This window comes from Parasteatoda tepidariorum, chromosome 4, assembly GCF_982258835.1.
Source record: "Parasteatoda tepidariorum strain Cologne lab strain chromosome 4, Ptep-v5.0, whole genome shotgun sequence".
NCBI classification, from domain to species: domain Eukaryota; kingdom Metazoa; phylum Arthropoda; class Arachnida; order Araneae; family Theridiidae; genus Parasteatoda; species Parasteatoda tepidariorum.
The window spans coordinates 27,687,967-27,712,174 of NC_141758.1; the positions used below are offsets into that span (position 1 = coordinate 27,687,967).

General features: G+C 29.1%; 1 protein-coding gene across 2 annotated transcripts in view; it reads left to right on the top strand.

Annotated features, from left to right (window-relative positions):
* Positions 1 to 24,208, top strand: part of LOC107443229 (uncharacterized) — a 117,384-nt gene that overhangs the window by 28,008 nt on the left and 65,168 nt on the right. Inside the window, exon 1 of one of the 2 annotated variants that reach the window (XM_043048581.3) lies at positions 10,642 to 10,762. The exons of the other annotated variant lie outside the window; for it this stretch is intronic. The gene's annotated coding sequence lies outside the window, so the exon portion shown is untranslated. Of the gene's footprint in view, positions 1 to 10,641; positions 10,763 to 24,208 lie in introns of those variants that run through there. 2 annotated transcript variants of the gene reach the window in all.

The window sequence follows — 24,208 nt, forward strand, 5'->3', positions numbered from 1 at the left end:
GTACACCTATATTTCTTTAAAATAATTCTAAATTCCATTCTTTGAAAATTGATTTCGACCTGAAATTTCTGGTACTTTTATATAGTATTTTAAACGTACTTTATAAGTCTTTTGTTTTTATCAAAATGTGAAATAAAGGAAATAAACATGAATATTGACAAAACTATGTTTATAAACCATTGAAACTATTGCTAAACTCGAATACTAAAAAATATTTCTGATGAGAGCATTTTTTTAATAATATTTCAAAGATTTATGTAATCTTGTATTTATGGTAAATACATGAATGGAAACTAGAAAAAAATTGACTAACAATATCATATTTGCTACTCTAATTTTTAACCAACTCTAAATTTTGCTTCACGAAAACTGCTTGGATCTGAATTTAATTTGTAGTCGTGTCCTCTTTTTCTCAAAGATAAATAACATGGGAAAACTATTTATCTTCCATTGTTGATGTTACGTTTGTAACTGTAACTTTAAATAATCTCGAGATTCTTCTTTATAGAAATCGTTCTAATCAAAACCTCCATTGTACTTGATATGCCTCAAGAATAGTTTTGTACATTGTTTTGGGGAAAGATAAATAAAGCAAAGAAAAGTGACTCTTCATATCCATTAGCAAAAGTCATGTTTGTAACCGTAACTTTAAATAATCTCGAGATTCTTCTTCATTGAAATCGTTCTAATCAAAACCCTACATCGTACTTTATATACATCAATAATAGTTTTATACATTGCTTTTGGGAAAAGTAAATAAAGGAAAGAAAAGTGACCCTTCTTATCCATTAGTAAAAGTCATGTTTTAACTGTAACTTTAAACGATCGAATTCTACTTCACAGAAATCGTTTTGATCATAACCTTCCTGTCTGACACCTGATTATAACTTCTTCATTTCCGCCATCCCCTGTTCCTTCGAATAACCACAACACCTGTTTCATCAGGATAGCGAATTCATCTTTAGACTCAGCTGATCTAACATGAAGTCCAGCTTCTACCTAATGAGGAGCTTGTAGCTTGTATAGTATAACAAAAAGAAAAACGCAGACGAAAAAGGCTTTGCTGAGATCTGTGTGAGGGGGAAAAAAAAGTTCTCTCTAATAAGAGGTACTATCGTTTTCTTACTGAAGAAGACATAAAACAGGATGAAGTTTCGAAGCTATGTCGTTTGCACTAGAGATTAGAATTTATGTTTCCGTAGCGCTTAGAAGAGCGTTGCTATGGGCTCACTGCGTCTCCCTAACCTTAATCCTTAGCAACCGCGTAGGTAGGGGTAAGCTTTCCAAAAGACTTTCTTCTGTTTGAAATTCTTATTCTTGCGATTTAACTTAAATGGCTTTGTGCTTTTGTTCCAAAGTGTTGTTTTCAAGAGTAAAAAACAGATGCTTGAGTTTGAAATTTATCTGGTAATCCCTTTGTTGTGATTAAAATGAGTGAAACGATCTGCTTTACTCGCGAGTGTTTTTGATCATTAGCACATCATTTGGATGATCAGCTTTGAATAATCGTTTGCACTATGCGTCATGAGTTTTCTTGAGGATAAGTGATTCGATGAAATCAAAAATCAAGTCGTTTTTAATTATTTTGATTGAACCAAAGAAGTTTCTTTGATTTAATGATTTTATAGACGTGCTTATTCGTGTTTCATGCCAAAAAAGAAATTGATAAATAGGGAATTCAGGAGAAATTTAGAATTCTAAGATGCGCTATAGTAAAAAATCGTCAACAGAGTTTTGATTTAATGCGGCTTTGCAGAGAAACTCAAATTTAACCAAGTTTTCCTGTCAACTCAAACGTAGTAAACAACGGAAATATTTTGTTTAAGTAGCTTGGAAAGGAAAAGAAATATTTATCGTATTTCGCAAAAAAATAAGGAAATTTATTGTTTTTTTTTAATACTAATTATGATTTTTTTTGTTCCAAGCTATTAATTTATCATTTATGTATCAAAATACTCCAATCTCTTCCTGATGAAGCATTTATGCTCATACATTTCAAAGATATTTCTTCCAAAATAGACGATTATGCACCAAATTATTCGATTCTCTTCTGAAATTGGAACTTATGTATCAAATTACTTCAAACTCTTCCAAAATAGACATTTATGTTTCTAATTACTCCAAACTCTTACGAAATAGGCATTTATATACCAAATTACTCATAACTCTACCAAAATAAACATTTATTTACCACATTACTCAAAACTCTCCCAAAATAGACATTTATGAATCAAATTAGTCCAAACTTTTCCAAATTACACTGAATTCTGCCAAAATAGACATAATTGTACCAAACTCTTCTCAACGTTTCCAAAATAGACATTTATTTACAAAATCACTCCGAACTCTTAAAAATTTGGTGCTTATGTTCCAAATTACTCCAAACTCTTCCGAAATCGACATTTATCTACCAAATTACTCTCATCCAAAAAAGACATTTGTGTACCAAACTACTCCTAAGTCTTTCAAAATGGGCATTTAAGTTCCAAATCACTCTAAACGCTTCTAAAATAAACATTTTTGTATCAAATTACTCAAACCACGCTCTAGTTCATCCTAAGTGTGCACTAGAATTGAAATTTTTTTTAAAATGTTCTAAAATTTTATTTCTATTGCAAAATATTCTATTGCCCTATAAACTTCCTTCAAAATATTAGTTTATTTAAAAGAACTTTGTAAACTTAGGTTTGTATTTTTAATAATTAATCTATAATGAATTTAATTAATCTTAACAATTTCAATTGCAGGTTGAGTTATAACATTCATTTAAACTTCTCTAAAAGAGAAACTATAGTTTCAAGCTTCGTAAAAATTGCAAAATTGTTGCACCAAATCGTTTCAAAATGAAGGAATAATCATACTTTGAATCATATCTAACTTTCTTATGTTTTATGTTATCTGTTTGTTCCAAATTTTATTTAATTATGTGTGTAGGAGCAGTCATCTTCTTTAACCTCTTTTCACGAAAGAGAAGAAAAAAAAATTTTTTTTTTTGCTTTTAATTGCAAAATGGAATAAAACCATTCAAATAAGAACATCTCGAACAGGCGACCATTCCAAGAAGTTTAATGTTGGAAGAAATGCTGTTTCCCCCCCAATTTTTATGGTTTGTTATGGCTTGTATCAGATTAAATTTGAAAAACTAAGTCAGATTGAAACGCTTAATGAATATTTAATATTTTAATGGATGTTGAAAGGATTTAATTTTGCTTTGCATACAGTAATTCTTAATGATATCTTTTTAATTTAAACTTCATCTGAGATATTTCATTGCTAAATGGCTAAAAATAAATTGATTTTGAAATCGAAAATTTTTATTAAAATAGTAAAAGAATAATATTTTTATAATTCTTAAATGTTTTAATGCTGTATAAATTATGGAAAGTTAGTGTTGAAGTAATTGATAAAATCGTGATAAAATATCTCCACATTACTTTTAAAAAAACGCTTCATTTATAAATAAATATATTTAATTACTTATTTTTATCCAAATATAATATTTTCTCTACAGTTTTAAAATTGTTATCATCTATGGTTTTTCACATCGAACTAGGGTATGCTTCCATCTTAGTTAATTAACTGCATGTTATTTTATTCATTTAATTTAATTATTCCCTTTCAAATAGACATTTTATGCACCAAGTTATTCCAATATCTTCCAAATCGACAAGTTTAATTAAAGAATACATATAAAATATTCGATATTGAATATCATAAATTTTAGATAACCCTCTTTGTAAAATTCTTTTAACATTGAACCATATTATCAGTATTTGCACTAGAACATCGGTATATTGAGTCCCCTAGCAGTCAGGCTAATCGTTGGAGCCTTTCGTGCTTTTCCTCTCCATGTAATGCAAATGAGTGTTAGTCTCATCAAAAAGCCCTCCACGAAGGCAAGTGCTCCGCACTACTTAATCCAGAAGTTCCCTTGTCTTCTGGATTGGGTACAAAATTGCAAGGCTACGGAGTTTAGCATTGGTAGTCGTATACTCAAAAATTCAGTCGGCTGTTCAACAACGGTTATTAAATGAAACCAACAGAGCTCTCGGCTCACAATTATGTGTCCCGGGTTCGAATCCCAACTTTGATTGGTCATGTGAATTCTACTCTTAACACTGACCGCGATGCTGATATCGTTATTTTGTAGAATTTTTTTGTTGTTGTTTATAAACATAGTTTTTGTTAAAATAACTGAATTATTTTGTTATAAATAACAGTACTTATCTGCTAAAAACTGCCTTCCGTTTATAAATTACAGTATTTTTCTGTGAAACAAATGGTTTTATACAGGCACACTAGCTGACAGTTTTTTTCTGTAAATTAAACAGATTATTTTTACAGCATACTGGTATTAATGTTTTCCGAAGATTCGATGGAAATTTTAATACATTTTAAGTTGGAGTCAGATAAAACCGGTGTCGGAGTTGAATATTCAACCGACTCCACGCCTCTCAATATTATGGTCCCGGATATATTTACAACATTGCATTCGACTTTATAAACGTAAAATATCAAAAATTCCTTTCAAAACGATTTATTTCTTCCTATTTCATGATATTTCCCCTAAAAAAATCCCTTCTCCTTTCATGTGAATATTGTAGAAGCATTGAGTATGATACACAGAGATAAGACACTTTCATTCTTGCTTTCCCTTTTTTTAGGAAAAAAAGGCATTACGTAAGTCAAATTTCTCTAAAAAGTGGGATTTCTATAAAACACAGCGTTGCAGGTATCAGAGTCGACAGCCCAGAGAATAAATCCTAAATATTTCAAAAACGTACCCATACTGAATTATTTACACTTGTCGTCTTAAACCGTCTCAACAAAATCAGAATTTTTGAGAAGCAGTGTCAAAAATGTCTGAAAGAAGGATTTTGCGATGACATCAATACTGTTGAATATGAATAAACAGTAAAAAGTTTTATTGCTAAATATAAAAACGTAATATAAACTATTGAAAAATGTTTCAGTTTCTTATTATTATTTAAGTGGAATTGGAATTTTTTTTAGAATATTTTTAATGCTATATTTTGCTGTGTTATATCAATTTGCATTTTATTTACTTCAGTTGACAATTTATTTTTGTTTACTCATATCAGGGGCCTGTCCAGACATTTTGTGGAAGGTCCGGTTTTTGTGAAATTATGAAAAAATTATTCACATTCTTTCAAATAGGGTCCTGCTTTTATGAATCAGTGCAAACAGGGTCCGGTTATTGCAAAAAACTTTTTCAAGGAGTTTTTAAATTGTAAAGGTTATGCTCTGCACTGTAAAATTATAATTAAAAAAATTTAATTTTCAAAAATAAACAGCAATTGCTGCTTCTAAATTAGAGATGCAACATTCAAATATTTGGTATTTAGCCTATACGCAGAATATTCATTTCGGACGAATAATGGAAGAATCGTCTGCCGAAGACAAAACTTAATTCGTTTACATCCATCTTTCTTGTTTTCTGCCCTGGGAAGGGTTTATTCAATTAACAAAACAATAATGAAGATAAACAAATTTACGAAGGGTCCGATTAAAAGAAAAATCATTTTGTGGAGGGTCCGTTTTTAAGTTAAAATATTTTGTGAAGGGTCCGTTTTTATGAAAAGATATTTTGTGAAGGGTCCGTAAACGGACCCAAATTTCTTCTAAACAGACCCCATCATATTAATTGTTCATATTTGCTATTGTAAATGAAAAATAATGACATTCAACAAATATTTTGGATGGAACATTTCATAACATCGCCCATGTGTTTTTTTTTTTTTTATTTATTCATTTTTTTCCCTCCAAAATTCCACGGATATTGCGACATCTACCAATCATTCGAAGCAACAGATACATAAATTATAATTCTTCTTCGTGTATACTTTTTTTTTTGTCTTTATTTATATGTAAAACTAAACAAGTTAACGTGCTACCTCATACCAAACCTACAATTAGTTAAAACAGAAAAAAAAAAAAGTAAAATACGATGTGAACAATATAAGGGAAAGCATCAGTCTAAAAAGATGACGAAAATCGGGCCGTAACCGGTTCAACGCTGAGCAACCTGCTCAGATGACACCCATTGCTCAAATTCATCATTTTTCTTCTTTTTATTTTTTTTCTGCATCCCCTCCTCAAATCTTTCACTCTTAACAACTCTTTCTGTTTTTTTGAAGAGAATTGTGAATGTGAACCTCTTTGCTTGACTTGGCTTAAGGCCAAAAACACGCACTATTCTCATAAGAGCTTTTTATTTTTTTTGCTTTGTTTAATTTCTATCTTTTTTTTTTATTGTCTTTATTTTTTTTATTTATTTTTTGTTTTTTACGCAATGGCCTCTTCCTGGTCTTCTTCTTAATGTTCACTGCAATTATGGTTATGAGTTAATAGTTGTTTTGTTTCGGTACGTTATGGGATAACAGATAGTACTATAAGTAAGATTGTTTTCTTTTTAAATTTAATTGTTAGCAATATGACCATCCCTTTAAAATATTGACTAATATTTAAAAATATTAGTTATGGTAATAAAATTTTTAAAAAAAATTACTGCTGGCTAAAAATAATAAATCTGTTTGAAGTTTTGGAGCTAGTTCAACCTTAATATCGTTTAAATTTGTTGCCAACTTAATATGGAGCTAAGATGAAGCATATTAACTTATCTTCTTTGCAACTTTCTAATTATACGATCAATATGGAGCTAAGATGAAGCATATTAACTTATCTTCTTTGCAACTTTCTAATTATACGATCATATTAACTCAATTAACAAACATTTTGTGTTGTTTGAAAAGGCTTTAGAGCTTGTTCAACCTTAATATCGTTTAAATTTCTGCAAACTTAATATGGAGCTTAGTTGAAGCGTATTAACTTAGCTCCTTTACAACTTCTTAAACTCAATTATACGATCATATTAACTCAATTAATATCGTTTAAATTTGTTGCAAACTTAATATGGAGCTAAGTTGAAGCATATTAACTTATCTTCTTTGCAACTTTCTAATTATACGATCATATTAACTCAATTAACAATAAACATTTTGTGTTGTTTGAAAAGGCTTTAGAGCTTGTTCAACCTTAATATCGTTTAAATTTCTGCAAACTTAATATGGAGCTTAGTTGAAGCGTATTAACTTAGCTCCTTTACAACTTCTTAAACTCAATTATACGATCATATTAACTCAATTAATATCGTTTAAATTTGTTGCAAACTTAATATGGAGCTAAGTTGAAGCATATTAACTTAGCTCCTTAACAACTTCTTAAACTCAATTACACGATCATATTAATTCGATTAACAATAAAAATTTTGTGTTGTTTGAAAAGGTTTTGGAGCTTGTTCAACCTTAATATCGTTTAAATGTGTTGCAATCTTAATATGGAGCTAAGTTGAAGAATATTATGGTATATTTTAAACTCATTTACATGATACTATTGATTCAAGTTGAAATTAAATATGGTTTTATTTAATGCCTTATTAAGTTTGTAACTAAATTTCCCCCTTGTACGAGATACCAATATTAAAGTTCAACGTTCAACCGATTCAGTTGAAGTATGTATTAAAAGTTATTGAGAGAATTCGTTTTATTTTTCAGTAATCAAAATTTGAAATAAAATATGTTTATATAGTTACTTAAAGAACAATATTTAAACCTTATCATTAATAGGATATATTTTCCGACTGTTTATCCATTTGGAACTGTTTAATAAATTTATTTTAATTTTCGCGTTTTGAAATATAAAATTAAGTCACTTAACATAATGTCTTATTTATATCTATCTTATAGTTCAAATATTTTTCAGTTATTATAATAATAGAGATAATAAAAAAGCCTTATATTTGTTAAAATTATTATTGTTTTGTATGACGCTATATTTGAGCAAACGTTGTTCACGATTTTTGTGTCTGACTAAGATGTAACGCAACGATAAACGCAAAAATTAATTTACCTATTAAATTAATTATATATTATTAGAGGAATAGTTATATAGAGCTTCTGCGGAAAATTTTAAATCTTGAAAACATTTAAATTTTTTTTTGCATTGCTTGTTTATTTCAAATTATGTTCTCAGTTATTTTTCTTCTTATTGTTTCGCATCATTAATTTCTTACTTAATTGATTTTAATATTTTTAATGCCAGACGATTATTTTCAAATAACTATCGTTTGCTTTCGAGAAGAAAAAAAAATTGTTCGGAACTCTGTGACGAAATTCCAAACCATTCGTGTAGCCCCTTGAAATTGCACCTCTACATCTCCATTAAAGCAGACATAAAAATCGCAACCATACGGATCATTTGCCGTAAATTTTCGAATATTTCACGGACACAAACCCCCATTGTCCTTGCTGGAACATGTACAGCTATTCTACCAAAAAAAAAGCTTTGTTTCTCACAAGGTCTTCTGCGAAAGATTCGAAAGGGCGGTCGGTCTATCTTTTTTGGCTTTTGTCAAATCAAGGAAAGAGGGACAATGGGTTTTTCTACTGGTGGGTTGGTGGATGTCGCAAGGGGGAAGGGTGGAGAAACGATCGTCTGCGCGTCTTCTTTCCATCAGAATCTTCTTTTCTTCTTCCGTAGAGTCATCGCAGTATAGATGTAACCTAAGACACAATATCGGGATAATATTGTCTCAGGACTTAAGATGAGAATGTTTTTGAAAGTTTGGGACCGTCGGACAATTGGGCAATGGCATTGTTTCAGTTCCCTTGCTGGCATATAATTGAATGGCTGTCTTGGCGAATTGTGGTTTAGAGGCAGACGATATGAATTCTCAGGGACCCCATTGTCTCTGTAAGCTTGTATTTTTGTCTATGAAGAGCGTATGACATCCTGTTTATAAATAAATAGAAAAGTATTCATAAGCAGTATGAGATGGGAATATCGGGATGCATTACAAATTGGCTTCTTTGGCGCTATTTACAATGCGTGGGGATTTTTTTTTCACTTCTTAATTTGGCGTAAGTGTTTTTTATATTGGACGGCGGAACGTGTGAATAACAATGCGAAAAAAAAAATGCCAAAAAAATTATGTTTATTTTCTGGGAATTCCACAGTGTTTCAGGACTTTCCATTGTTCAAATATAACTGTGAAAGATTTATATTTTTTAAAAGTTTTCAAGGTTTTGAACCTAGTTTGCATTGTTTCATTTTCAAAATACTTTTTTTTTTATCTGGTCCTTAAATTTCTTTTGTAATAATATAAAATTTCAAATCCTGCTTTTGAAAAATTAAAAATTACGCAGATTATTTTTTAATAAATTTTTCTTACACCATCTAGTTTTGTTATCAACACCTCTTTGCAGTATAGCAACATGTAGCTTTCGTTGAAAGTAGAATTTAAAAACAATTATTATTAAAGAAAAATACAGTATATGACGCAAATATGAGTATCGCAGTGTTCAATCCATGATAAATGTTGACATTTACTGCAATAAGCAAGATAATGATTCTTTATTTAACATTCACCTGAAGTGCAGCTGAATGTCGTCATTTACAGCTGTTATATATTATTTTATTTTATAACCGTCGTTGAACAACCGACACAATTTTGTATTTAAGACTACTGATGTTCAATTCCGTAACCTTATAATTTGAACCCAGTCCAGAAGGATCAAGTATTGGGATAAATTTTACCTTCTTGGAGGACTTTTTGATGGAACTAATCCTCATTCGGAGAGGAACATGGAAAGGGAAAACCACGGAAACCTCCCACAGTAAATCTGACGGTAAGGGTAATTTTACGTCAGCATTGCGGTCGGTTCGAGCCGGGTGTGAAATTCGTATCGACCAGCCATCGCTGGGATTCGAATCCGGTTCACCTCATTGAGATTCGAACACTTTGAGGCATTACGGCTCTACCGTGCTATCAAGCCCGCTAGTATTAAAACCGCTATTTCAATTTTTGTATATCGCTACTAAAGTCGAAATAGGTACATTTCGCAGTTCAATGTTCCATTCCTGTACAAAACCAAGTCTAAATGAAAAAGAAGAAAGAAAAAAAAAAAAAACAATATTTTTCAATGTTCTTTGTGTCGAACTAAAACACGATTTTTTTTAAACTATTACTGTCACATTGCCTCTTAATTCCTAAAATAATTTCATAACTGATGCATGCAATAAATAGTTAAATTTTTTTTTCTAAATTTTCTTATTGATAGAACGTTATCAGCAAAGCAGACGATAAAACGCTAAAGCTTTTAGTTCTTATTTTACAACTTCTTTTTGTCGTTTGCCGTTATGAAAAAATAGCCACATGTAAACTTAACGACTTGATTAAAAAAAATGGATTCGTTGTTGGGGGCACCTCATACATTCGAAGGGGTTGACGTAGAATGAAAAACAAAAATTAGAGATAAAAAAAAATTTCTCTCGACACAAAGAAGGAAATGAGTGGGCAGGAACCGTAATCGCTCCCAAAAGGATGTTGAAAAGTGGTGAATTCTCTTAAGCTCTTAGAAATCATCCATTTCCCAGTAAGTTCCGGGGGAGGGAGAGGATGGTGCAGCCCAGAATCGAACTACCAAACCAAACAGGAAGAGTTGAAGGAATAGATATGAAGCCCTCCCATATCTTGTCCTTTCTGAGAAAATAAATGCGATCTCGTTCATTCCGGATGAACTATTTTTATGTTGATGCTGCACTAACTCCCCTGTCTTTTACCGTTCGTAAATAATATCACTTACTCAGTGTGCAACTCCGCATGTGTGCTGTATAATTCATAAACCTTTTCTGGAAGAAGAGGGGTGTCCTTGTTCCTCGAGCATGTGTGTGTGTCGGGAAGGTAAAGTTCTTTATTTTTACCCTTGTGAATGATTAATATATTAGTTTTTGTAAAAAATAAACTTTTTTTTTTGGTAAAGATTTTATTTATTTCTTTTGTTTAATCAACTTTTATCATATTGAGCTTTCTTTAATAAATTTACAAACAAAAACTTAAAGCTTTCGTTTTAAATAATGTGATTCGAAATCAGGTAGTTTTGTTCTTATAAAATAATTTTTATATCTAACAGTCTAGAGCGTTAAAATGTTTTTTAAGATATGTTTTCTTAGTATGTGTTTATAATATTTTGTTGTTTTTCTTAACTAATTTAGTTGTAAAAATTTAAGACTTTCGTTTTAAATAATGTGTTTACAAACCAGGAAGGTTTGTTCTCTTAAAATACTTTCAATATCTAACAGTTTGGACCATTTTTAAGATAAGTTTTTTTTAGTATATTTTATCATATTGTGATTTTTTTCAAGTAATTTATTTATAAAAATTTTAAGGATTTATTTAAAATAATATGGTTCCAAACCAGGAAGTTTTGTTCTTATAAAATAATTTCAATATCTAACAGTCTGTACCATTAAAGTGTTTTTAAGATATGATTTTGTTTATGTTTGTTAAGTATGCTTTCATCAGATTGAAATTTTTTTTACTTAATTTGTTTACGAAAATTTAAAATTTGTAGTTTAAGTAATGCTTTTGTTTTTATAAAACAATACCAATTCTGCCTGTTGTGAATTTTTACGTATGTGAATTACCAATGTAAACATTTAAATAATTAATGTATGTAAGTAAGTAACTAATATACGTAATACCTAAAGGGTCGTAATTGTATGGATATGTGCAATAGTCAAATATTTATTCTACAATAGTCAAATATTTATTTTCATCTTTAAATTTGAAAAAAAAAAAAAAAAAAAACTGCATAAAAATTATAAATGGCTTTAAATTAAATTAATTATTAGTGTTTGCGAATTTCTCTCTCTCTCTCTCTCTTTTTTATTTATTTTTTTTTTTTTTTGAGACATTAAATTGTCTCACATCTGTATCGTTAAAGCAGAAGTAGTATTAAGAGACATTATTAAAAATAATAAATAGTTGTAACAATGATGAAAGAAGTTATGCAAAAATAGTTCTAATCATAACACGTTAGTTATTTTATACATTCGAATATACACTTGCAAGTTGTTGGAACATCTTTTATTTATGTATTAATTTTTTAAAGTTTTTTTGTGGTATATGTCTTTCTTTTTCTTTTTTTTCTGTTCTTTTTTGTTGTTGCCAATATTAATGAATCGAAACTCATTTTATTCATAATTTGATACCCCCCCCCCATTGTAATGAATGGGAACTCATTCTATATTTAATTTCGAATTACTCATTTTATATTATATATTTAACTAGAGTTGACATTGCCAACGTTAATGTATCGAATCTCATTTTACATTAACAAATATCAATTCAGAAAATACATTAAACGAATGAGTATTTCACACTATATTAACCTGCAATCTAACATAAAAATCAAATCTGGTAGCCGACACCCAAGACATGATCAAAACAAACGTCTCAGTTTGTTTGGGGAATCGAGTAATAATTATACCGTATTTTTCTAAATCCTATCTGTCTTCAAATAACATTTTCGTTTCTGTTCAACATATAAAAAAGTATTAACATATCTTTCTTCCTTATTCAGAAGCCTCATCTTATCGAATGTCACCGACAGCAGTCATTATAAATAAACATAAGCTTAAACCTGTCAAGTAAAATGAATTGAGCTATAAATTCTGACTGTTTCTTCCTTTCTTAAGCATCTCAGCTCTGTCTTAATCAGGGCAGGTTGATGAAAAGTACGTAGACTTAATTTTCGGGTGATACGAGATTATATCGATACGTTATCGATTCTCTTTTTGATAAAGCGTGTCTTTATTAAGGAATCGAAATTTATTTTAATTATAATCAGTTGATATTCACAAGGTTATTGAATCAAATTTCATTATAAACTGATAATAAGTTGATACCCGCGATGTTTATGAATCGAAATTCATTTTAGTTATAATCAGTTAATATTCACAAGGTTATTGAATCAAAACTCATTATAATCTGATAATAAGTTGATACCCGCGATGTTAATGAATCGAAATTCAATTTAGTTATAATAAGTTAATATTCACAAGGTTATTGAATCTAAATTTATTATAAACTGATAATAAGTTGATATCCTCGATGTTTATGAATCGAAATTAATTTTAGTTATAACCAATTAATACTCGCAAGGTTATTGAATCAAAATTCATTATAAACTGATAATAAGTTGATACCCGCGATGTTTATGAATCGAAATTCATTTTAGTTATAACCAGTTTATATTCACAAGATTATTGAATCGAAATTCATTATAAACTGATAATAAGTTGATACCCGCGATGTTTATGAATCGAATTTTATTAAACTAATAACATGTTAATATTCCGAATGTTATTGACTGAAAACTCATAACAAACTGAAAATTATTTGATGTTTCCAATGTTAACGAATCGAAACTCATAACAAACTGTTAATAAGTTGATATTCCGACTGCTATTGAATCAAATTTATTAAATTGATCAAAAAGTTGGTATTCTCAATGTTAATGAATTGAAATTTATCACACTGTTATAAGTTGATATTTCCACTGTTAATGAATCGAAACTTATTCAACTGATTAATAAGTGGATATTTCCAATGTTATGGAACAGAATTCATTCATTCTATTAACATCGACATTAACATAGTGACTTTAATCGATATAAAATTAAATGCATGACTATTTCACGTCATATTAATCTGCAGTTGAACATGAAAATTAATATAATAACCAACATTCAAAACGTGATAAAAACTGATACATGGACAATATGTTTAATGCAAACTTTCCATTTACTCAATGTACTTTTATTGTTGAATAATTAATTGATCTAAAATTTGTTATTGTTATGGATTTCTGGCACTTGTTTATTTTTTTGGTACTTCTAAATTTTTTTATTACTTTATTTGGTACCTCTAAATATATATATTACTTATTTTATTGCGTACAAAGTGAGGCTGTTTCCACTCCCTTGTTCCATCTTTACAGACACATAATACTTATATTTTTCTTTTTTCATCACGTTCCCCTCACGAGTGAAAGAAAGAGAAATATCGTCTGTTGTTTTTTAAGAATATTTCTTTTTTCTTCTTCATGAACTCTGTTGGGGTCGTCCTTGCGCAATTCTTAAACCCCTTTCTACCCCAAACATCTTCCAGACAAATTTTGAGACTATCCAGGATGAATGAATCATCTCAATGACAACCCCCCCCCCCTTCTTTACTGTTGGAGTGGACCGATATAGAAAAAAGAAGACAAAGTCCGCTGTGTCGTGTGGGTGCCTTCGCCATCTGTTTTCCCCCTCCCATTTTGTTCTCTGCCCCCCTCACAAAAACGTCTTTTGATTGAAGAGTAGAGGTATATCATGAGGCAATGTTCTCTACGGAGTACGTATTAAGAAAGGGGGGAAATGATAAGGTGGGTGGGGTCTCAGCCTATTCTAAGTTTCCGATCAAAAACTTTTGGGTAGCAACAAAATAGAATTCGGCAATGTGTTTGTTTGGTAATGGAAAACAAATAATTGGATATTTGCCTTCAAGAACTAAATGATATGTTTGTGTATGTTTCTTGCTCGAAAAATATTGTTGAATCAGGAAGACTTTTTTTTGTTGAGTTTGATAAAGATATGAGAAAATTAAGCTGTATTATTTTATCTATTTTTTTTAAGAAATCGTTTTCATTTAGTTTGCTTAATTAATCTTGAAAATAATTATCCACTTTTGTCATTTGTGCGGCTTATTGTTTAAATCAACATGGGTGCAAATTTTTTCTTCTTAAATATTTAGAACTGTGTATTCTAGAAAAGTTATTGCTAAAACAGTTAATTATATCTATTGATTCTTTTCGAGCAAAATTAAAACGTACTGCAATGCGTTATTATGTTTGCTTTTAACTACATAAAATTGCATTAAAAAAGAAAGAAAAAGCGTTTATTTTCTTAAATATTGATCAATGCAAATGCCATTTATCGGGAAATAAGCTGAGTTTCTATTTTAAATATCATGTGCAAATCCCAAACAATCTATTTTATATGTTAGTTTTTTTAATTTCCCACCATTCATTTCTACCTTTGAAAATGCTTTTACTTTATTATTTTGCAATCAAAGTCTGTTAGCAGTCGTATGCTTTATAAATGTTTAAAAATTGCATATTTCTTACATCTTCATTAAAAAAATTTAACTTCCTTGCATTTTATTTTAAAAATCATCTTTTTCATTTCAATTATTTTGAAGTCAAATTGTTTTAACAATCGTCTGCTTTTTTAATTGTTTGAAATTTTATAAATTTTGCATCTTCATTTAAAAAATATAACTACGTTTTCATTTCGTTTTAAAAATCGTCTACTTCATTTTAAAAATCGTCTGCTTCATTTTAACTCGTTTGAATTCTTTTTAGCTATCTGTTTTTTTGTTTTTTATCTTTTAAATTATCTTCCTTCATTTACAAAATAAAATTTTGTTTGAATTTCATTTTAAAAATCGTTTTTTTTTAATAACTATTTTGAAATCAAACTCTTTTAACAATCGTCTGCTTTTTTCTAATCTTTTGAAATCACACTCGTGATTTTTTTAACTATTTCACAAAAAAGTCACACTCATCCTGTAGCATCATTAAATAAGTGAAAGCATCTTTGCTGAATCTTCAGCGCTTGTTTCCTTGTTTATACCGATGCTTATCTGACCATGACACGCACGAGTGCATACCGAGCAGATATCTCACGTGTCGGACGTGTAACTATTCAAAAATGAGTGAAAGAAGAAACAATGCGAAGAATATGCAGCCAAGGCAAACAAATTATTTAGAATGTCTCTTCTACTGAATGCAGATAGCTCTTAACATAGGGGAAATAGTCGGCTAAAATTATGTCGATTGCTCATAATTCGGTCCCTCATCAACTATCTGAATACAATGGCTCGCTTAAAGTAGATGTTGTAATTGCTTAAGGAATACCTGTGTAAATTTATGACCTTATGTTATTAGTACTATCTTAAAACTTTTTTAAACATGTCTCAAAACTACATATAGGATTAATTATACTATTTTTAGGTTACATAACTTGTATTATTGATTATATTCGAGTTATTTAAAAAATAGTTGTGGATATGCATTACAGAAATGATAACTTGTACTATTATATTAACCTTTGATGTAGAATTTTTATTAAGCCTGTTTTCCTATTTTTTACATTAATTTGTATTAATTTAGGTCAAAATAAATTAAAAAATTTATCTTTAGCAGTTTAATAATTTATCTTTATGGAATTGTGCATAAAACACCGGTGTCTTTTTCTGCTTTAAAGATAAAATTTTCCAAACTCAGCAAACAATAATTTTTCAAATTTGCACTTATTTGCAGTGATTTAAATATAAGAAAAACAGTTCGAACTTTTTTTTTTTTTTTTTTTTTTGGATTTTATATTTTTATACAAATATAATTCCTATAATCAAAAAGATTTTTTTTAAAAATAACTATAGACTATTTTTTATAATTAAAAAATACAACAAATATTTTTGCATCATTATATTATTATCAAATATTTTGCATATATCATCATTAGAGTGTCAGAAACAAATACATCAAAGGGACATTGGTGTTCCATCTGTGCTAAAACGTTTATAATATTTAAATTTAATATAAACATATAAAATTTTAGACATGTTTTAAATTAATTATAAATTTGAAAACTTGTACCATTACCTGTATTTAAATTGATTTTAGATAAATAAAACTTCAACCAAATAACTTTTATACGGTATTTAATATTTTTCGCTTTGAATAAATGAATTAATTAAACTAATGCCACTTAAGATTAAAATCGAGCTTTTATAGTAGTAGTTCTATTATGTTTATTGTATTTTAGTCTAGCTACATGACAATAAACAAAAATTTCACTTAATTTATTACACTTATTTAATAATATTATTTAATAATAAATTAATTAACATATTTTATTAATAAATAATATAAATTAATATAATAATTTATATAAATTAATAAATTATACTTCATACGGCCGACTCCGTATACTATTAGTGCCCAAAGAGTTTTCTGGGACTATTTTTTAATGAACTAACTTGATAATTAACTATAAAAATATAGCTATGACGAAATAATAAAGAGTTGTGCCCGATTCATTATGTTTTCAAACTCACGTGCGCAACACTAAATTTAGCGATTGTACACACATAACGGTATTAACCCACACGATTTACGTTACAACGAAAGAAAATAAATGTGTCTTGTAAATGGACAGGAACTAGTATTTGAGGTACTCGTCTGAATGGCCATTTTTGTCCAAGACTTTTCACAAAAACAAGAAGAAAAAAAATAGCGAAATGAAAGAACCTACACTTCAGGCAGGAAACTACTTCGCCCCCAGTGGCGAACTTACAGAGGCCAAAGACCCAAGAAAAGATATGTCGACTCCAGTTCTTTTTTACAAGAAGTCGGCCCCAGACCCACGTTTATTATCAGGCAGAATCTCTCTCTCTTCTTTTGGACAGGTATAATAAACTCTGACCATGTGAAGAAATCCCCCCCTTTCAACCCTCGCCAAAGGATGAGATGTTTAGGAAAGAAAAGATATAGAAAGGATATTTCTTTTAGCACAGAGGCGAAATGATAATAGTGAGAAAAAAAATTTAAAAAAAGAAGTGGTATTGCCAGTTTAATCTATTTTATTTCACTTAGTGCAGGAAGTGAAATTTTTTTTTTAATGTTTTGTAGTTTTTTTATTTTATTTATGAAAGTAGGAGGAGGGATAGAAAATAAGTGGTTTTTGAATTATGAAATATTTCTTGTTATTTAAAAACAGTTCATAGAAATTGTGTTTAGGAAATTTAAAATGCATTTTTTATTTCTGATTTTGAGGAAAACGGTTTTTGTTTATTGCAAATCACGATATCATTTTGTGTTGTTAACCTTTTTATAATTAAATGAACTTAAATGTTTCCCATACCCTTAAGTTTAAAACTTTTTTTATTATTTTATTTTTTGTTTATAACTATTTGTGCTGATCTTTCTGATACCATCATATTTATCCTATTCGTATTAAGGGTACTATAAAATTTCTATTGTTTTGGGTTTATTTTTATCATTTTTTAAAACCAATAAATTTTTTAGTTAGAATTTTTGGTATTATAAAATTTCTATTGTTTTGGGTTTATTTTTATCATTTTTTAAAACCAATAAATTTTTTGGTTAGAATTTTTGGTATTATAAAATTTCTATTGTTTTGGGTTTATTTTTATCATTTTTAAAACCAATAAATTTTTTGGTTAGAATTTTTAAATATACTAGTGCATGTAAAAGTTTCAAAATTAATTTTTGCGCTGAGTTTATTTTTTAATCACTCATCGTCATACTCAGCGGAAATTTTTTATTTTATTTATTCAGTTAAGTTTAGCATTATCAAACAAACTATTTAGGCGTGTGTGTTTATACATTTCCAAAGCTATTTGCATAGTGTTAAGATCAGCATGAATATATTTATTAAAAAAAGTAGATATTTAACCAGATGTTACATAAGATTATACGTTAAACCATTTAACCAATTTCTTAAAAGGTTTAAATGCATATACTCAACGATATTATAAACTTCTAAAATATTTTTTGTGCTGAATTTATTTTTGATGAATCAAAACTAAATATATCCAAAAATAAAAATAAAAGTTATTAGTTTATGTTGTCATCAGTTTAAACAGTTTCAATGTTGTATTTTATTAAGATCAACGTAAATACATCTATTTGTATGCGTGCCATTAATTTAAATTGTTCCAATGTTGTCTCTATGTTAAGATCAACATAAATATCTTAAAAGATGTTAAGTTAGAACTGTATGTTATCAATTTAAAGCAGATATATAGTTGAGTGTAGTTTTTTAAGAATAACAAAAATATACCTATGAGATATATATATATTGTTAAAAATAACTGTAAATTCTACAAAAAAAAAAACATATTTTACAGGAAAAGGAACTGTTTTAATGATAAATACAGGCTTTTTCTGTTTTTCATCGTTACCAGCGCGCTTCAAAAAATTTCCGTTTTCTTTTCATTTCTTTCTTTTATTTAGTTTTTAAATTTTTTTTCCCTACAAACTTGCTCTTTAGATTTGACGATTTAAAGCTGTTTTTCACAAAACAGTATTTCTCTGTTTTTCGTCTTAATCATAAACGGATTAAAACTGTCGATTCAAATTCTAGTATTTGCCATGCAGTTTTGCTTTCCGTAATATAATTTAATCTTTTCTTCTTTTTGAAATCATTTTACGATTATTTTCGTTCTAACTTCTCAGAAATTATTTAATGGTCTTAAACACCGTATAAATAAAATTGCGATTCAACTTCATCGTCGGTATAATATTACTCTAACTGATTATTATCTGTTTTTATTTATAACTATTCGGTTAATTAAATTAAATTGCGACATTTTTATAAGGGTGGGCCCAATTTAGTTTTAAACGTTTTTACACTTAAATATGATTTCAATTATAAGGCTTTTAAGATAAAGATAGTACAAGATTTCTCTTCATAACCAAACACTATATCTTCCTCGGCTCAGAGGACAGAGCACTCGCCTCCCCATGAGGGGACATGGGTTCAAATACCGGCGTCGACTGGTCATGCAAATTCTGCTCTCGGCTGGCACCGGAAGTGATGCCGACATAATAATTTTTTTTTGTTAACTAACAGAATTTGTTTGTTAAAACAGTACTACTTATCTGCTTAAAAAGCACCCGTCCGTTTGTAAATAACAGTATTTTTCTGTAAAATGAAACGCTTTTATACTAGTTCTCCAGTAAGGGTTGGTAAGTTTTTGGCAGTTTTATACGGTTTTAAGCATGGTTTTATTTGTCCTGTCTAATAAATACAACATATTATTTTTTTTTCAATAAATATTATTTTTTGTAAGTGTAATGCAAAATAAAATTGAAAAGTTTTTCCTAGTTTAAATTTTTTAAAAAAATAATGAGGTAGTTTTCTTGTTCTACAGAAATTGAAAGTTGAAATGCATCAAATTAAGATATTCAGTGTAAAACATGAAGAAAAAAAAATGAAAATTCTTCATCGTTCAAGAAAACAAAAGGAAAACTTTTATTTTCTCTACACAATATTATTAGTTTACATAAAATTCCGTTTTACAAGCAATGTAAAAAAAAAAAATCCCACTGATTTTTGATTTGATCTGTGGCAATATTTCACCTAACGTTTATTTCATTAACCTTCCCAAACCTGTTTGCTTTAACTATTAATTAGAGACCAATCACCAGTGTGTATGATCGAATAAATTATGTGACCCAACCTTCGGCGACGATTTATACTTTTAACATATTGATTACAATGTTGCCAATAGCTACAAAAAAAAAATCGACTCCGTAATTTATTCTAACCGTAAAGTTTCGGCAACCGATATACGGTTTTGTCCACGCAACACACTCCGATCGAGAAAAAAAAAAAGTCAAGGGTGTCAACATTCCGAATCTGTTTTTCTAGTGATTCCCCCAGTCTCCAAACAAAAAGTGATTCAGCGTTTCTCTCCTAAGGAGAGTTCATCAGGGAATGCTTTGGGCAATTGAACGTTGATGAACTTTTAATGATTCCTGGTGTTTCCCAACACCGAGTTTGAAGCAAGGAGGATTGAGTTAATGAAGAGAAAGTAGAAGGTTTTTTTTTTTTTGAGGGGGGTTGTAAAATATTTGTACGGTTGACTGAAAATAGAAGTTGATATCCTTTTTTGTTTTTTACCTGTGGACCACACCGTTCTTTCATGATGTTTGGTTCTTTTGTTTTTTTCATGTTGTAACATGATTGATTGTTTTCCGAAGGTGCGTGGGATGATTGTGACCGGTGTCATCCTATAGGTGGTCTAATTTTATTCCTCCTCGAGATATGCATTTTTTTCTTAACAATTATTTTTTAAACTTCATTTAAAACGAATTTTACACTCTGTTGAATCGGATTTGTTCTAAGAAGTCATCAATTTCGAACTTTTTATTTTTTGTGTGTCAGATTTATTTTGGAAATTTTCTTAAAACTTCTGGAACGATAAAAATCAATCCCTTTTGAAAGTTAAAGTTTTTTTTTATTTTTTAGGTTTAATATCTTTTGTTAGTTTATTTTATATTATAGCCTAAGTTGAACAACCTATCCCTTTTTGGGTTTACGACTCTCAATATTCCAGTCCGTAGCTTTGTTATTTTCAAAACCATCGCAGAAGACATTGAAACTCCTGGTTCAAGCATTGGGATAAATTAGTCTTCATGGAGGAGTTTTTGATAAACTCATGTTACCCTTGCATGGAAAGAAAAACCACGAAAACCTCACAAGGCAGAGAATTCTAATCCACGATCCTACCATGGCGTCTACCACTGAGGATATATTACGTCAGCAGCGTTGTCAGTTTGATCCGAGAGTAGCATTCGTATCTACCTGTCATCGCTGGGATTCGAGCCTGGGTCCTCTCATTGGTAGGCGAGAGCTCTATTTCCTTAGCCTTCTTAGCTCAATATATATCTTGCCTTCTTAGCTCAATGACTATCTTAGCTCAATATCTTATGTTAGCGATCTGCTAATGTTCAGTGGTTTAGACACTAAGTGAAGGAACGGGATTCAATTCCCTGTGTTGGCTTTTAGCCCTTCCAGCTTGTAAGTAGCATCAATGTTTAAAGTAATGGTTTCTGCCGCCATAATGCAACGGTCTCAAAATTAGGGAGCCTTAACTTGAACGACTACTGGCTATTCCGAGAGGGCATTGCTATCTTAAACTATGCTAATCTGAAGTTATTTAATATCAATCGCTGTTTAATTATGAATGGTCCTTGAACAGCGAGTGAATAAACGACATTAAAATAGGAAATAAGGAAAAAAACGAGTTTCTGATTCGTGCTATTGATAAATGAACGATTCAGTGAATTGGCGTATTTGTGAATCCTCGAATGGATCGTCTGTAAATGAAGAAGAAAGTTTGTAAAAAGTATGCAATTCATAGTGTGGCAGTAAACAACAAAAAATATTTTTAAATGTTTTCAACCGTATTATTGTTGGAATATTTTATGAGAGCATTTAATTCCCAAACCTACTTAAATTAAGTTTGTTAAAAACAATGATAATCAATAAAAGCTCTGCATGTAATATTCTTTTTATAGTTGAGATACAATTATCTTATTTTTATTATTAATGAAACGGGATTAAATTAGATTCGCATTATAAGCTGAATTAGCTTCTTTAAATCATCTTGCTGTTTTTGCAATTATGGATATTTGCTTGTTATAATCTTCTTATAAACCTAACTTTTGAAAACCAGAATTTTTTTTTGAAAATAATTTAAGGTTAAACTACAAAATCAAATCTAATTAAAATTTAAAAAATGCCGTCCCCTCCCCCATATAGTTATAATTTGTCATTTTAAAAAATTGAAAAAAACTTTTTTGTATTTTTTTTTCTTTTTTAAATTTATGCCATATTTACTACATAAAAATAATTTATAAGTAGAAAAACATTCTGGTAAAATTATCGTAATGTGCGGTAATCACATTTCTGGTGAAAAAAACCCCACATTTTTGGTTAATAAAATCAAAATATACTATATTTAAACCATTTATTTGGTAATATTTCCGTTTATATAATAAAGATTTACCCGAAATTCTGGTTCTCAAAATTATAGTTCTTATTACCTCAAATTTAATAAAAAAAATGCAAATATGAAAAGTAAATTTAACCGAATAAATGGTTTTTATGTTATCCCCCGAGGTATTATGATAAAAATACAAAATTTTACTATATTTATTAAATTATATCACATATTATGAAGCCGTATTTTATCGTTAATTTTACCAAAGAGCTTCGGGAAAAATTACCGACCTTTTTGGTGTTCCCATAGACCCAGAAACACTGTAGATTTTACCATATTCCGGTAATTAAACCATTTTTTTTCTCTGACAAAAATGAAAATAAATGCAGTCTTTTATAATCGTGTTGTATTTTAATGCCATTGATTTTCACGCATTGTAAATGAATAAAATTAAAAAAAAACTCTTTTCTGACTTTCTCAGGATTTAAAAAATACAAATTGAACGGAAAAATACTATCATTATCTAATATGAATAGAAATCAATGCATTTCATTTGTTCAGTAAGACCTAAATAATTGACAACTGAAATATGAGTGATACCTTCACTTCAGTTCGTTTCAAGCAAACAGATCACCTTTCTAATTGAGCCCACCAACTCGATAGCTCCGGGGATCGACACACGCATAACCCTTGTGTAGGGAATCGTTTGGTAATTGGGAAAGTAGGTGAAATTGAGTACGTAAGACGGTAGACAAAAAAAAATACTGACCAAAGGCCTTCCCTATTAAGAGTTTCCAATAACACCAATTAGTACTTTCTAGTAATCTTACCTATTTTGGTGCTCAATTTGTTTATTAATTTTCGAAGAGTGTAGAAAATGTTTTGTTAATATTGCACAAATTAACAATTTCTAGAAGTCTATTCTGGTATTCATTTTATTCATAAATTTTTCCCTGAGTGTTTCTGAGAATATTGTGTATTTTAATATTCCTACAAATGGGTAAATATTGCACAAATTAGTAATTTCTAGAAGTCTATTTCTGGTATTCATTTTATTCATAAATTTTTCCGGGAGTGTTTCTGAGAATATTGTTTTCTTTTTAATATTCTTACAAATGGGTAAATATTGCACAAATTAATAATTTCTAGAAGTTTATTCTGGTATTCATTTTATTCATAAATTTTTCCGTCAGGATTTCTGAGAATATTGTGTATTTTAATATTGCTACAAATGGGTATATAATGCACAAATTAATAATTTCTAGAAATCTATTCTGGTATTCATTTTATTCATGAATTTTTCCGTGAGTGTTTCTGAGAATATTGTGTATTTTAATATTGCTATAAATGGGTAAATATTGCACAAATTAATAATTTCTAGAAGTCTATTCTGGTATTCATAAATTTTTCCGTGAGTGTTTCTGAGAATATTGTGTATTTTAATATTCCCACAAATGGGTAAATATTGCACAAATTAATAATTTCTATAAGTCTATTCTGGTTTTCATTTTATTCATAAATTTTTCCGTTAGTGTTTCTGAGAATATTGTGTATTTCAATATTGCTACAAATGGGTACTTTATCTGACTTATTTTGTCTATTAATTTTTGAGGAGTGTTTCTGAAAAGGCTTTGTTAATATTGCGACATATTAGTACTTCTAAATGTTCTTAACTATTTTTAAATTTTAACTTTTCGCGAGTGTTATGTTTTGTGAATAGTGCTAGAAATAGGAATTTTATCTTACTTATTTTAGTGCTCATAT